This window comes from Leucoraja erinacea, chromosome 29 (assembly GCF_028641065.1).
Source record: "Leucoraja erinacea ecotype New England chromosome 29, Leri_hhj_1, whole genome shotgun sequence".
Taxonomy (NCBI): domain Eukaryota; kingdom Metazoa; phylum Chordata; class Chondrichthyes; order Rajiformes; family Rajidae; genus Leucoraja; species Leucoraja erinaceus.
The window spans coordinates 21043458-21059226 of NC_073405.1; the positions used below are offsets into that span (position 1 = coordinate 21043458).

The 15769-nt window shown below is 41.0% G+C and overlaps 1 protein-coding gene across 6 annotated transcripts in view; it reads right to left on the reverse strand.

Moving 5' to 3' along the window:
* The window catches only part of LOC129711309 (protein strawberry notch homolog 2-like), a 135210-nt gene that overhangs the window by 95282 nt on the left and 24159 nt on the right, over positions 1-15769 (reverse strand). For 2 of the 6 annotated variants that reach the window (XM_055658873.1, XM_055658874.1), the window contains exon 2: positions 3227-3296. The exons of the other annotated variants lie outside the window; for them this stretch is intronic. The gene's annotated coding sequence lies outside the window, so the exon portion shown is untranslated. The remainder of the gene's footprint in view (positions 1-3226; positions 3297-15769) is intronic. 6 annotated transcript variants of the gene reach the window in all.

Here is a 15769-nt window from a genome sequence, read left to right on the forward strand (position 1 = left end):
CTATGAAGAGTTAAGGATATTAACTGTCAAATGCACCAGAATAATGAAATTCTTACTTGCTGCAGAATGCTACAGAATCATACTAGATGAGAATGCTTGTTATGTGACAAGTCTGCTATTCACACAAATATTGATGGCATTGTAGATAGCAGAGATAGTTACGAAGAATACAGAGGAACATAGATCAACTGGAAAATTGGGCAGCGCAGTGGTACCATGCCCTGTGATGTCATGTATATAATTTTAACTGTTTGACTACTGGAGGTTATTTGTTGAGAGTAATGCTGGCAAAGGCCAGGGATGAAATAAAATCAGGTTTCCAGAGCATATCGTGTAGTCCAACTTAATGTTGTGCCAAAGTTACTGGCTGCACCAGCAATAGACTTCCATAGTATTTTATTTATTCCACAAATCAGAATCAAGAATCATTCTGTTTTTAAAAAGCTTGCATTGATAGAGAAACTAATAAAGTGTCTAAAGAGCCTGTCCCACGATGCGAGTTCACCCAAGAGCTCTCCAGAGTTTTAAAAAAAATTAAACTCGTGGTACCTCATCACGAGTATTTTTTAACTCTTGGAAATTTTTCACTGTTGAAAAAACTTCATGAGTTTCCGCGTTTCCCGAGTACCTGCCGTTAGCATTACGAGCCGCTACGAGACATCCACGAGCTCCGACATACCCGCTACGTACATTCTACTTACTTATCACGAGTTTGATTTTTTTTTTTTTAAACTCGGGAGAGCTTTTGGGTGAACTCGCATCGTGGGACAGGGTCTTGACAAAGTGGCAATTTATGCAAGAGGTACAGGGATTTAATGAACCTGTGTTAATGTTTATTTTGTCCAAAATGGTGATTTAGTTATGAAAATACTTAATTTAAAGATGAGTTGGCAGTAAACTAAATTAAAAAAATTGTCTATTTGAATGAAATAGTTGGTGTGAAAGACAAAATTAGTTTTCTTTAAAATACTTTCTCATTTATAGTAAAACACAGCACTGATGTAGTGAATAGGTCAGCAACAATTTTCACAAACACATTTACAGATTACAATTATTAGACAAACTGGTTTTATCTTACCCATTCGTCAAAACATTTTACAGGTAATGAGGTTTTACTGAATTAAGTGTCTGCGATAATGGCAGATGCACAGCAAAATCTCACCTACACCAAATGACACAATGACTGACTTACATAAATGGTGTTGCCTAGGCAACATTTATCAGACTATGCACCTCATTGTGCAGCAGCATGAAACTACTAACATTTACCTAATGTATTTGAAATAGTATGTTACATAGGAATGGGTATATTTGTCTGGTACATTGGAATAGTAAACAGTGGATACACAATTGTGCTTTAAATCCACTCCATGGAATACACATTTCCAATACAGATTTGAAAAATCACAAATGACCCCCATTCTTCAGTGAGCATATTTCCCCCTTTATTTTTGCCACATTACCTTTAATTGCTTCTCAGGTTGTGCCAAATTCTGAATGTTTTTATTCTATAAACAAATGGCAAATTTATGGGTTGAAATAATCTGAAAAAAAATCCTGAAACTGGTGGAATATTTCAACATTTTTATGACATTGAACAAGGATTTCAAAACAGTCATACGGGGAAAATCTTGCAACAATGATGGCAATGGGAAGGAAATTCACAGAAGCCTAGGTAATAAATTCAGAATCAAAACAAAAATGATGTGATATAAATATTATAAAGAGCAGTACAAAGACAGGGTGCTTTCACTCCTGGTCATTTCTTTGCAGAGTCATTAATTATTCTTGTTGTAATGCCATAGAGCTTGCATACACATTTATTTTCATGGAATGGTGATGCCGAGTAGACTCCATAGGATTCTGGGTGCTTTCTTTTGTCATAAGGTTGATGGAAATCCTGGAGAAATTGTGTAGACAGTTTGTTTACACTGTCTCTCCAGTTGCTGCTGATCTGCTGCCAACCAGGAAATTGGAAAACCAAGATGAAAATTCAAGACAAACAGATTGTTGTAATTGGAACCAAACAGAACAATTTAAAGTGGAATGGCAGAGGTTTGGCTATATGTTCGGAAAATAGCTTTACCACTGGCAAATGTCAATATGGTACAAGAAATGGGATTTGTCGTTACTAATCTTTACTTCAAGGCAAATTGCATGCTAATCAAGAGTTTGCATCTACAGAATTCACATCTGGAATATTTGATTGATAGATACAGCATGGAAACGGGCTCTTTGGCCCATCCAATCCACACCGACAACCATGCAGAATACGGAAAGTCTTGGATAGAGTGGATGTGGAGAGGATATTTCCACTAGTGGGAGAGTCTAGGTCTAGAGGTCATAGCCTCAGAATGAAAGGACGTTCTTTCAGGAAGGAGACGAGGAGGAATTTCTTGTGATGAATCTGTGGAATTCTTTGCCACAGAAGACTGTGGAGGCAGTCAGTGGGTATATTTAAGGCAGAGATTATTGATTAGAGATTATTGATTAATACGGGTGTCAGAGGTTAGGGGCGGGAGGAAAGGCAGAATAGGATTAGGGGGAGAAAGATTGATTAGCCATGATTGAATGGCGGAGTAGACTTGATGAGCCAAATATCCTAATTTCACTCCTATCACATGATCTAATGAAAGCCTGCCTGTTCACTAGGCACAATTTACAGAGGCCAATTAACCTCCAAGCCTGAATGTTTTTGGATATGGGGGAAACTGAGGCACAACGAGGAAACCCACAGAGTCACAAACAGAATGTACAATCTCCACACAGACAGAATCCAAGGTCAAGATCAAACCAGGATTTCTAGTGCTGTTTGGCAGCAGCTCTCCCAGTAGCACGTCTGTTGCCCTTTGGTTTGCTTCATGCCACTTTTTTCTTCCCGTTCGTCCTTCAACCATTATTGACCAAAAAATGTTTTACAGCATTCCCCTTTTCAGCTTTATGGTGCCACAGCTGTAAAGCTCTACTTTGAGTTGCAATCTAGCTATCATTCCTCTTTCAGACCAATCAAACCTCTTTTAAATTGGCAGCATTTGGTTTCAGGTCTGTAGTTTCATTTTTATTTTGATCCACTATCTTACAGGAAGGTTCCGCCTCAACTGCTCCTGATTTAGTCATGCCACGGCACGCAAGAGCATTTACCACCAATTTAAATGAAGACATTCTGGTGTACAAACCCTAGAGTGCAATTGAATGGAAATTAGAACAATGAAGCAAACACCTTTACCTGATTTTCTCATGCAGAAATGGATTCCCACAACTAAGCAGGAATTCCAAGCAATGCCATTGTCCCAGCACTAGGAAACAAAGACATTTGTTACAAACTTGTCTGGCTGGGTTGAAAATGAAAAAAAGACTAAATAGAAGAAAAGGGGTTCAGCAATAGGTGCATAACGTTGCTATATATTTTACTAATAGAATCTTTAGATTTTTGTAAATTGTGGGGTCTGCCATCCATTATTAAGTTTGGTGAGTATGTACAGAATAACAATTTCATGAGAAGGCCCTGTTATTGTTTGGGCAAACGTTATTTAAACATAAATTGACATGCATCCACTGCTAAATCTAGCTAGAAAATCAGGCACATTAAGTGGACAGAAATCTTTCATAACAATGTCGATCCATTTTACTTATGTTGTGATGCACTATTATTAATGGAGTGTAATTCAAATCTTTAAGGCCCTGTCCCACTTTCCCGAGTTACTCACAAACTCTCCCGAGTTTTCCCCTTGATTCGAACTCGGAGAATTACGTTAATAGCCGTTCGTAGGTACTCGGGGCTATTTTTTTAACTCGTGGACATTTTTCAACATGTTGAAAAAAGTCCCGACTTACCCGATGCCCCAAGTTCCTACGGCTGGCATTACAAGCCGCTATGAAACATCTACGGACTCCTAAGAGCTCGTTACGGACATTCTCCGAGTTCGAATCAAGGGGAAAACGCGGGGGAGTTTGTAAGTAGCTCGGGAAAATGGGACAGGCCCTTTAGCTAAACAGAATGGAAACAAGATTCACAAATGAACAGTAAACTCACTGGGTGCTTCAGACGAGTTCCCAGGAACAATAACGCTAATGGAATCATAATAGCACTATGTAGAGGGGCCTCTTGCTGCCAGTGCTAACACTTCAAGAACCGGACTCAAACCCCTTGGCTTCAGAATCTAGATAATTTATACCAGTGGACACTTTTGGATGATGCGTCGAATTCAACTACAAATTAAATCAAAAATCTTGTGTTTCGGTTTAATGCACCTTTAACACAAGCACGTGTAAATTATCCTCAAAATTTAACCTAGGTTTTACTGGTAAGGACATATCTATTATTTTCATTCACTGCTGAAGCAGATGATATACACCTGGTTTAATTTAGTTTAGATACACTGCCCTCCATTATGTTTGGGACAAAGACCCATTATTTATTTATTTGCCTCTCTACTCCACAATTTGAGATTTGTAATAGAAAAAAGCACATGTGGTTAAAGTGCACATTGTCAGATTTTAATGAAGGCCATTTTTATACATTTGTTACAACTGTTAGAGGCATCAGCCAAACCTTAGGTTTACCAAAATCAACTGTTTGGAACATCATTAAGAAGAAAGAGAGCACTGGTGAGCTTACTAAATGCAAAGGGACAGGTAGGCCAAGGAAGACCAACACAGCTGATGGCAGAATTCTCTCTATAATAAAGAACCCCCCCCAAACACTGACAGATCAGAAACAATCTTCAGGGGTCAGGTGTGGATTTGTCAATGACCACTGTCCACAGAGGACTTCATGAACAAAAATACAGAGGCTACACTGCAAGATGCAACTGGTTAGCTGCAAAAATAGGATGGCTAGGTTACAGTTTACCAAGAAGTACTTAAAAGAGCAACCACAGTTCTTGAAAATGATCTTGTGGACAGATGAGTCGAAGATTAACTTATATCAGAGTGATGGCAAGAGCAAAGTATGGAGGTGAGAAGGAACTGCCCAAGATCCAAAGCATACCACCTCATCTGTGAAACACGGTGGTGGGGGTGCTATGGCCTGGGCATGTATGGCTGCTGAAGGTACTGGCTCTCTTATCTTCATTGATGATACAACTGCTGATGGTAATTCATAATGAATTCTGAAGAGTATAGACACATCCAGTTCAATATCCCGTGTCCCTTTTTTGGGGACGCGGGATAATAGACTGATCAAGTTCAAACAAATGCCTCAAAACTCACTGGCCGGCAGTCCATTCTACAGCAAACCAAGGATCCCAAACACATTGCTAAAGCTCCAAAGGAGTTTTTCAAAGCTAAAAAAAATGGTTAATTCTTGAGTGGCCAAGTCAATCATCCAATCTGAACCCTATTGAGCATGCCTTTTATATGCTGAAGAGAAAACTGAAGGGGACTAGCCCCCAAAACAAGCATAAGCTAAAGATGGCTGAAATGCAGGCGTGGCAGAGCATCACTAGAGAAGACACCCAGCTACTGGTGATGTCTATGAATCTCAGACTTCAAGCAGTCATTGCATGCAAATATATGCAACTAAATCCTAAACAGATCACAGATTCACTTGAAAATTTCAAAAAGGGAAGAAATTGGGGAATGCCATTTGTTGGATCAACAGAAGAACTGGCATATTCATGAACTGAATGACCTTTTTCTGAGCTGCGCTTATCAATGAACTTTGGAGCTGGAAAGTAGAAACATGGCCCAGTTTATTTATGTGTGGGAAATTGTTGGCACAGAATTGCTGGCTCAGTTTCTTTATACCTGGCAATAGCCATAGCCAATTGGTGAGGTTAATTGTGGCCTTTCAGAGAGGGGGCACGCCCTTCTTAAGATGGGGTTACACAAGACTTCCTCCTGATAAGATAAGGAGAGTTCATGTTAGAACGAAGGACATGGGTGGCTGGATTAGGGAACCATGGCTTACCAGGTATATTGACGCTCTAGTCACAAAAAGGAGGTACATGGTAGGAATGTACGGTTGGGATTTAGGGAAACCCTTGTATAAAAGGGCTGCATGAGGGCAAAAAATGGATAAGGGGTATCATTGGTGGATAAGGTCAACGAGAATCCCAAAAAGTTTTTACAAGTATATAACGAACAAAGGGGTAACTGGGGAGAATAGGTTGCCTCAAGTATCAGTGTTATCAATTATGTGTGGAGACACAGAATGCGACAGAAACTAGGGAATTCAGGAGCGAGAATAATGATGTCGGAAAATATCAGAGGTATTGGTGATCTTGAGGTGGACAAATCCTCGAGGCCTGACCAAGTGTATCCTAGAAGGGTGCGAGAAGCAAGGAAAGCGATTGTTGGGGCCTCTGAAGAAAATTTTATAGCTTCCTTTAACCAAGGATGAATACTGGAAGAATGGGTTGCGGCTAATATTAAGCCTTTATTTAGGAAAGGCTGCAAAGATCAAGCAGGGAATACTGTGCCTATCATCAGACAGAGGACGTTAGGTAATGTACTTGAAGGTATGTTAAACTGTTCTACTTGCTTGAAGAGGCTATCCCTGTCCCTGTCCCACTGTACGAGCTCATTCAAGAGCTCTCCCAAGTTTAAAAAAAAAAATCAAATTTGTCGAAGCACGTTGAATGTACGTAGCGGATACGTCGGAGCTCGGGAAGTCTCTTAGCGGCTCGTGACGCTGACGGCAGGTACTCGGGAAACGCAGTAAGCTCGGGAAGACTCGTGAAGATTTTCAACATGTTGAAAAATGGCCACGAGAGCCCCGATTTACGAGCGGCCATTACCGTAAATCTCCGAGTTCGAATCAGGGTAAACTCGGGAGAACTCTTGAATGAACTAGTACAGTGTGACAGGGCCATCAGTCTTTTGCTCAGAGTACAAATTTGGAGTCATGTAACTGGAAGAAAGTTCAAAAATAGATCATTAAATGCCAAAATTAGGAGACTGATTTTACGGGTGGAGTGGGTGACATCAGCAATGAACCCAAAAACTGATCCAGTACCACGCTGCAGCTACAATAGAGGACTAATATTGAGATTGGCTGGAAATTTCAAATATACTCACACTTGCTCTAATGGAAGAAATCCCCAAAATAAGACTAACGGTTAAAAACTACTGAATAGGCCTGGACGTTACTTGTTATCATATTAATGACAAGCTTCAGCTGCTTTGAAACAAAAACCCTAGCAAAGTCAATCTTCCAAAGAATGATACTGGCAGTTTCTGAAAAGGCAAGTCATGCAATACATTAAACTGCAATATGACAGAAAGAAGATCTGTTGCCCTTTTAGCTTACTCCCAGACTCAGAGGAATGTGACATCCCCCATCCGAAGCTTTGACACGTGGCTGTATGTGGTTCCTTCGCTGAAACGACAGCACGGTAGTCACAAACCTATCTTTGACCAACAGTATTTTTGTTGATGCAAGAGTTTTCTGCTTGTGGGCAATATGACAGAGTTGGATAATCATTCAGTTTTATGAATTAGCAAATTACATTGAAAATGCTAACTTGTTTTATATCTACAGATTTATTAGTTCAGCTTTTTTTTTTTGAATGACCACCTCTTCCATATTTATGTCCTCACATTGCGCACACCCACTTTGAAATCCCTTAAAAGATATCACCATTACAGCCGAACCATATTCAGAGATAAAACGTGTACAATACAAACACTGGCTGGGTAAACATTAACTAGCATCTTTAAGCAACAAACATTCTCCTTCCTGCAATTTAATCCATTAAGCAAATACAAATTTTCAGTTTCAGTTTAATTTCTTAAGATTTTCAGGAAGCTAAGCAGTACACCTAGCCCCGGTTTGCATTGATAGCGCCTACTTAGAGATGGTTGAAAGCCTCATATTCCTAGGAGTAAATATCATCAACCGGACCACCCATATTAGAGCAATGACCAAGAAAGCACACCAACACCTCTATTTCCTTAGAAGGCTTTGGAAGTTTGGCATGTCCCCAACAATTCTCACCAACTTCCACAGGTGCACCATAGAAAGCATTTTATCAGGATGCATCACAGCATGGTTTGGAAAAAGCTCCAGCCAAGATGGCAAGAAATTGCAGAGAATTATGGACGTAGCCCCAACTATCACACAAACCAATCTCCCATTGACTCCATTTACATCTGACGCTGCCTCAGCAAGGCCACAAGCATAATCCAGCCACTCCCTCTTCTATCCTCTCCCATCGGGCAAAAGTATAGAAGTGTGAAAATGCGCATCTCCAGATTCAGGGACAGATTTTACGAGCTGTTATCAGTCAACTGAACCATCCTACCAAGAACTGGAGAGCAGTCCTAAGCTATTATCTATCTCATTTGGAGACTCTCGGACTATCATTGGTCAAAGTTTACTAGACTTTATCTTGCACTAAACAGTCAACTTATTATATTTATCATCATGTATTGCCTTTCTGCTGACTGGTTTGCACACAAAAGCTTTTCACTGTACCTTAGTACACGTGATAATAAACAAACTAGACTAAGAAATAGTAACAGAAATAAGACACTCCACCATTTATTTTTGACATGCCATTCAATACGAGTACAACTTCTCACCGACTCAATACCCAAGAGTCCATTCACAGAATAGTGGAAAATTGAAAAAAAAAATGTGCATGAAAGTTTACTTCAAAACATGCTATGGCTAGAAGGAATATTCCAAAATAGCCAATTTAATATGTCTTATGTATAGTGACGCTGCATATGATTGTCAGAAATGCTGATGTTACAATTAAAAATCACTTAAATTCATAAGGTTTACCAACAATGGAAAACATCCCTTAGCCGCAGAGAATCAATTGTGCGAAACGAAACATTAAATTGAATGAATCAAAAAGAAAAATTGGTGTAATCTTGATCCTTCAACATTTATTGCGCTTGTCAAAAATAATTTTGGAGTGATCGCAGATTCAACATGTTTGTCCATGGAACACTGCCCTTCCACCCCCCCCCCCCCCCCCCCCCCCCCCTCCACCACACACAACCCAAGGGTCACCTGTACTAACTACATAAAACAATCCTTGCAGCCCACACTATCACACTATAATTTCAAATCTGGAATATGCATTGATGCATTCGGGTGTATAAAAGACAACCCGTGTTATTCAAGGGGTATAAGCAAGTTGTGCATTTTTTAAATAATACACATTACAATTTAGAGCCTCCACCCAATTGTTACAAAAAATTTGGGGGACGTGAAAAATCAAAAATATAATGTAAACGCAATAGAAATGCCCTGCGTGTGTTTTTGACTACCTTTATATATATCTACAATTTTTCAAAAGTATTGCCAAAATTGTTCCGAGTCTTGATTGGCAGCCAAGAGCACATGGATTTGTATCCATAACTCTCTGGTTGCAAGCATTCAACTTTGACATAGGTTTGCTGGCATGTTCCAAGTGAAAAGAAAAGCACCCACACGCAGGTCACCAGGGTTCATTTCACATGCCTCTATCTTCTTCTTCACCAGAAATAATAAAGAGCCAGTGTCATACAGCACGGAACCAGGCGCTTTGGCTCAACTTATCCATACAAACCAGGTGAACAGCTGAACGAGCTCCATTTGCCTGCGTTTGTCCTATATCCTTCTAAACATATCCTATCCAGTCACTCTTTATAACTCAAACGCGAGTCCCGATAACATCCCAGCAAATCTTTTCCACTTAATGACATTCCTCTGATACCAAAGTGACCTGAACTACAAACATTACTCCAAATGTGGCCTCACTAACATACAGCTGAAACATGACGTCCCAACAGCTGCACTGAATACCCTTACAAATGAAGGCAAGCGTGCCAAACTCCTCTATCACTTTGTACACCTAGAACCAGAGAACAGTGTACCTGTACCCCTAATTCTCTGCCTATACACACTCCAGGGTACAACCATTTACTGGATCTTAATCTGGGTTAATTTACCAACCCGTATCATTCAAGGGATATAAACAAGTTGTGCATTTTTTAAATAATACATATCACCTCAAAATCCATATACCATTCTTTGATCTGCTTCCCAAGTTGATCCAGAACCTTTTGTAGCCTTCTTCACTATATCACTAATTTAGGTGTCATCTGCAAGTTTACTAACCATTGGTATCTATATTAATGATTGGATCACAAACAGCAGACCCATCACAGATCCCGGGCAACACATCACTGGTCAGTTGGTTCAGCTTTTGAACTAGCTTGGGACGAAAACAATTTAGCAGAACATATGATTAATTCTTCTCAAACTTAGAAATTACAGCAGTTTTTAAATTTGTACAGTGCACACTTATCCATTTACACTGTTTCTGAACTATACCTGCATCAAACAAGAGGCAAAAATGTGGACATTTTGGCCTTCAGATTCAAACAATGGCCAGTTGACCGAGATTCTTGCAAAAGAGTCATCCTCAAAATTGTGCTACTGGAAACATAATTCTAACAGCTACACTTTACTCCACTTTTGTTGCTCACTCAGCTGCGATAACTGCACATTCTCAATTGAACACCATGCAAAGCAAAAATCAAAGAACTGGCCAAAATCCAGTGTTCAGACATGAAGCTACGTGAGATCTTGCAACCAAAATCTAGCACTAAAATGGGACTCTGGAATCTCGATGACACCGTGGTATCTACCTCAAAGTGTCATTAACACTGTGAATATATGTCTTTAATTTGCGAAGTTATTTTCGTCATTCTCCGAACACTGCACATAATACTAAAATATCGGTAAAGCATTTCACCTAGTCTAGAATCGGTTTTGCTTAAGTCAATGTTACCCTTTCATAAATCGAGAATTTGTTGAATGGCTGACAGATCCAACTAATCATTCATATGCATATGGCAACTGGCAAGATGTAGTGAGGTTTAGGTGTTCAGGTGCTGTACCAACATGGCTACAGCCCCAGAACATCTTGACAGCTTCTGACAGGAGGCAAAGCTGGGATGTAACTATGCCTTTAAAACAAGTGATGCATTTCATTTCTAAACATAAGACTCTAAAATTCAGACACTGAAAATCTACTAAAAAGCCTGTAAATAAGTACTGTTTTTTAAAATAAAATGACAAAAGTGACAGATGTAATGACATATATCACTGAGTGTCAGATAGAGCGAGTCTGTTCGCTTCTGAATAACTGAGAGTTCCCCGTTCCAGCCAGCACAATTCAGCACATTACTAGCCGACAAAACATGGGCATTTCCTTGAGAGTTTATGTTGCTTCTATTCTGGCAGATTATACTCAGTTATACAAACTTGGCGTCCTCTCTGAAAAAAAAAGGGGGACTGTAAAACATTTGATAATGTGGCACTCTGGACTTGTGGTGTCCGATTACTACATTGTCCACACTAAGGGATGCTATTCATATTTTTCAATTTTTCCATACAGTTTATACAATATAGTACCATAAAACCCAGTAAGCTTAAACAGAGTGGGAGACTGAGACCAGGTGAGTTTCACCTTGTAAATAAAGCTGAAACGTTCAAGCATTCCTGGCAGAATTCTGGGCCCTAACTGCAAACTTCTGACCCATTTCCTTCATTGTTCTTTGTCAGCAATACTAACATTAAATGCACACCAGGCCCACACATCGAGTGATTCTCATCTGACCTCAAATGTGCAGGTCCATGAATACATGCATAATGCTATCTCTTCTGATACAGAAATGTCAGACATTATATTATCAAAGTTTTAGTATGCAATGGCTTATTATTAAAAAGGGAACATGCTCCTCAGCTTTCTGCAACCAGCACCAAATTACTGGCTATTTCTTTGGCAACATAGTATTTTGCAAGTTAAGAAATTATGATGTATAAAGTATAACACCAGTAAAGTTGGCAAGTTAGGAAACGTATCTCAATGAATCAATACAGTGCAGGAATATTCCACAAAAAATAGCCATGCAACCCTCCATTAATAAAAGTGAAGCACGCACAACACTGTGCTGCATATGCAGAGCAGGTGCAGTCCATGAATAAGCAATGACTACAAGACAGCTGGGCAAATCCACTTAACTTTATTAACAATTGCTACTCCCCATCCAGAGAAATATTATATGTCTTTATTTACTTCATTGTCGTTACAGAGCACTTAACAAATTGGTCTACTGACATGCCCTTTTCCATCAAATCACGATTAACCAAAGACATTGAACATATAACCCAGAGGGAAAAATATCATGCATCAAAACCCAACGTGCTGTCTCACAAATGTGGACATCTGGGGGGTGATCTAATCATTAAATTAATTGGGCAGTAAGGCTGGTAAGCTTTGGTGCTCAGCGCCTTTGTCATGGGTCACAGATCTGTGTTCTATCACAGATTACACAATTGCGGCATGCCCTTGACCAGCATTTATTAAAACCAGTGAACATTAAGTATTTATTCTTTTATTAAAACGGTACCATATTCATATAGCTCCAAGATGAAAACTAATTTTTTTAAGTGATATATTTTAGAAGGCAGTGGAAAAGTTAAATGTCACCATTTTTTTTAAAGAGTTGATATATTTCTACATCGGGTATGAATGCTGAGAAAGTTGCTTAAACAAATTGTCAATGAGTTCTTTGCATTTGTACATTATGCCTCGTTAAAAAAATATTAAGCTAAATCTCCTAAGCCACTGGTTAGGTATTGTGTCCAATACTGGGCTAAATGCTCTAGGAATGGTTCAAAACAGGCAGAGATTTATTTACCAGAACAATGGCCGTGCAGCGAGAATGGAAATTCTGGGATTGTTTCTTAAAACAAAAAACAAGGTTGGAGAAAATTTAAGGCGCTCTTAAAATCAAACAGAATGAGATTACAGATTTAAGATCACCAGTAAAAGAATAAGAGAGAGAGGTGAATGTCATATTATATCATAATGCAGAGCCATCGAAAGACAGATTTAACATGATTAACTTTCAAAAGGGAACTGGACATATACTTGAAACAAAATGGCGATGAAAAAAGTGCACAGATATAATAATGCTAATTGAACATCTTATAACACCCAGACACAGGTCTGCCATTCTGACAGAACTACAGTCAGGGTATAGAATAAGATAATGCATGATGGCTGTTCCTTGCCTGCAAGTTTGCACATGAACCCATCTACTCAAGGATTTGATAGGGCAACCTACAAAAAGCAGCATTTACAAACGTAATGAAATGCTAAGTACATAGCCACATAGCTATGCGTCAAGTCAAACAGCATGTAAATCATACAAGAACCTCATGCTTGGATTTATACAGTTCTTAGAGCTCAGCTTTTGGAGAATGGAAGCATCTGGCAACCATTGGTACATCAGTGGTGCAGCAATAAGGCAGAACTAAAGGGCAAACATCTCAGCTTTCACTGCATTGTTTGCTGCTGTGCTGTTTGTATTAGTTAGGTTTGGTCCAATCCAGCTGAGCCCAAGGTGGCCTGCTCAGTGCCCCCAACACAGCAAATTGCCCTCCAACAGAACTGAGGATGCAAAGAAGTATCAGTAGTGGGTTAATGGAACAGGAATGATCTGTACTCTTAGATTAGCTGCATTCATGATCTTGGTACAGTCACACGAGCAGGACACTTACAGTCAGCCAGCACAGACCTCAATGCCAGAAGATGCAGTCCAAGCAAAATTGCTAGACCCAGTGTTCATACTCAAAAGCAATTCCCTCCAATGCATGTACCAGTACCATAAGATGGAACACTAGGACAGGCAAAAAGCAGCACAAAGAAAATGTACAAAGATAAACGTGATGTGATATTTCTAACATTTTGAGGCTGCAGCCCCAGGGTATCCCGATAGCCTCTGGCAGGAAGCAAAGGTGGGGTTTTGGATTGCTTTGATTTAGAAATTTAGTTTGTAATATATTGTGGTCAGCCTGGGTAGCTCACTGATTAGTAACAAATGAAACGTTAGGTACAAAACCATATGCAAATGAAGAATTGGGACAATATTAATTGGGTTTAGAGAATGAAAAGTCAATCCCGATAAAATACAAAATCGTGATAAAAGACATCTATATGACCTCTACCTCCGTTACATTGACGACTGCTTTGGAGCCACCTCCTGCACCTACACACAACTGACTGACTTCATCCACTTCACCACCAACGTCCATCCGGCACTCCAATACACCTGGACCATTTCCGACACTTCCCTACCATTCCTTGACCTCACCATCTCCATCGCAGGGGACAGACTTCTGACCGACATACACTACAAACCAACTGACTCACATGGCTATCTGGACTACACGTCTTCCCACCCTGCCGCCTGTAAAGACTCCATCCCCGACTCCCAATTCCTCCGCCTACGCCGCATCTGTTCCCAGGATGAGACATTCCATACCAGGGCATCGGAAATGTCCTCGTTCTTCAGGGAACGGGGATTCCCCACCGCCACCATAGATGAGGCTCGCACCAGGGTCTCATCCATACCACGCAACACTGCTCTCTCTCCCCATCCCCGCACTCGCAACAAGGGCAGTGTCCCCCTGGTCCTCATCTTTCACCCCACCAGCCGGCAAATACAACACATAATCCTCCGCCATTTCCACCACCTCCAACGTGACCCCACCACTCGCCACATCTTCCCATCTCCCCCTATGTTTGCCTTCCGCAAAGACCGCTCCCTCCGCAACTCCCTTGTCAATTCTTCCCTTCCCTCCCGTACCACCCCCTCCCCGGGCACTTTCCGTTGCAACCGCAAGAAATGCAACACATGTCCCTTCACCTCCCTCCTCGACTCCATTCAAGGACCCAAGCAGTCGTTCCAGGTGCGACAAAGGTTCACCTGTATCTCCTCCAACCTCATCTACTGCATCCGCTGCTCTAGATGTCAGCTGATCTACATCGGGGAGACTAAGCGGAGGTTGGCCGAACACCTCCGCTCAATCCGCAATAACCTACCTGAACTCCTGGTGGCTCAGCACTTCAACTCCCCCTCCCATTCCCAATCCGACCTCTCTGTCCTGGGTCTCCTCCATTGCCAGAGTGAGCAACACCGGAAATTGGAGGAACAGCACCTCGTATTCCGCCTGGGTAGCTTGCGTCCTGATGGCATTAACGTTGAATTCTCCCAATTTTGCTAGCCCTTGCTGTCTCCTCCCCTTCCTTAACCCTCGAGCTGTCTCCTCCCATCCCCCTACCCTCGGGCTCCTCCTCCTCCCTTTTTCCTTCATTCTCCCCCCGCCCCACCCCCATCAGTCTGAAGAAGGGTTTCGGCCCGAAACGTCGCCTATTTCCTTCGCTCCATAGATGCTGCTGCACCCGCTGAGTTTCTCCAGCAATTTTGTGTACCTTCTATATATATATATATATATATATATATTACTAAAACTCTGTTCTTGACCGGTTTTGGCGATCTGTGCTGCGATTTCCGAGAGAATGCCGCCACCTACGGCCATCATTTTTTGCCACCTCGCTCAGAGCCCCCCTCCGCCGCATGCGTGCCGAGGATTTTTCCCCCGTCGATGAAATATGACAGAGATATCAATGCTTTTTACAAAATTCCCCATTCTCTCTGCTGCCCCCGCTGGAGGGAGGGGGAGGGACTATAAAACCAGGAAGTGGAGTGCCTCAATCAGTCTCTGCAAGTGGTGTGCCTCAATCAGAACTCTGAATGACACTGAACAAATGTCTCCACAGCTGTGAGTACCCATAATGTGGTTTGAAAATGAATATATGGTTAGTTGGAAGTAAAAAAGCACTGCCTGCAAATGGTTGTTTGGGTTGAAATAAAAAGGCACTCTCTCTCTCCCTCCCTCTCTCTCTCCCCCCCCCTATCCCTCTCTCTCCCTCTCTCTTTCTCTCTCTCTCTCTCCCTTTCTCTCTCACTCTCC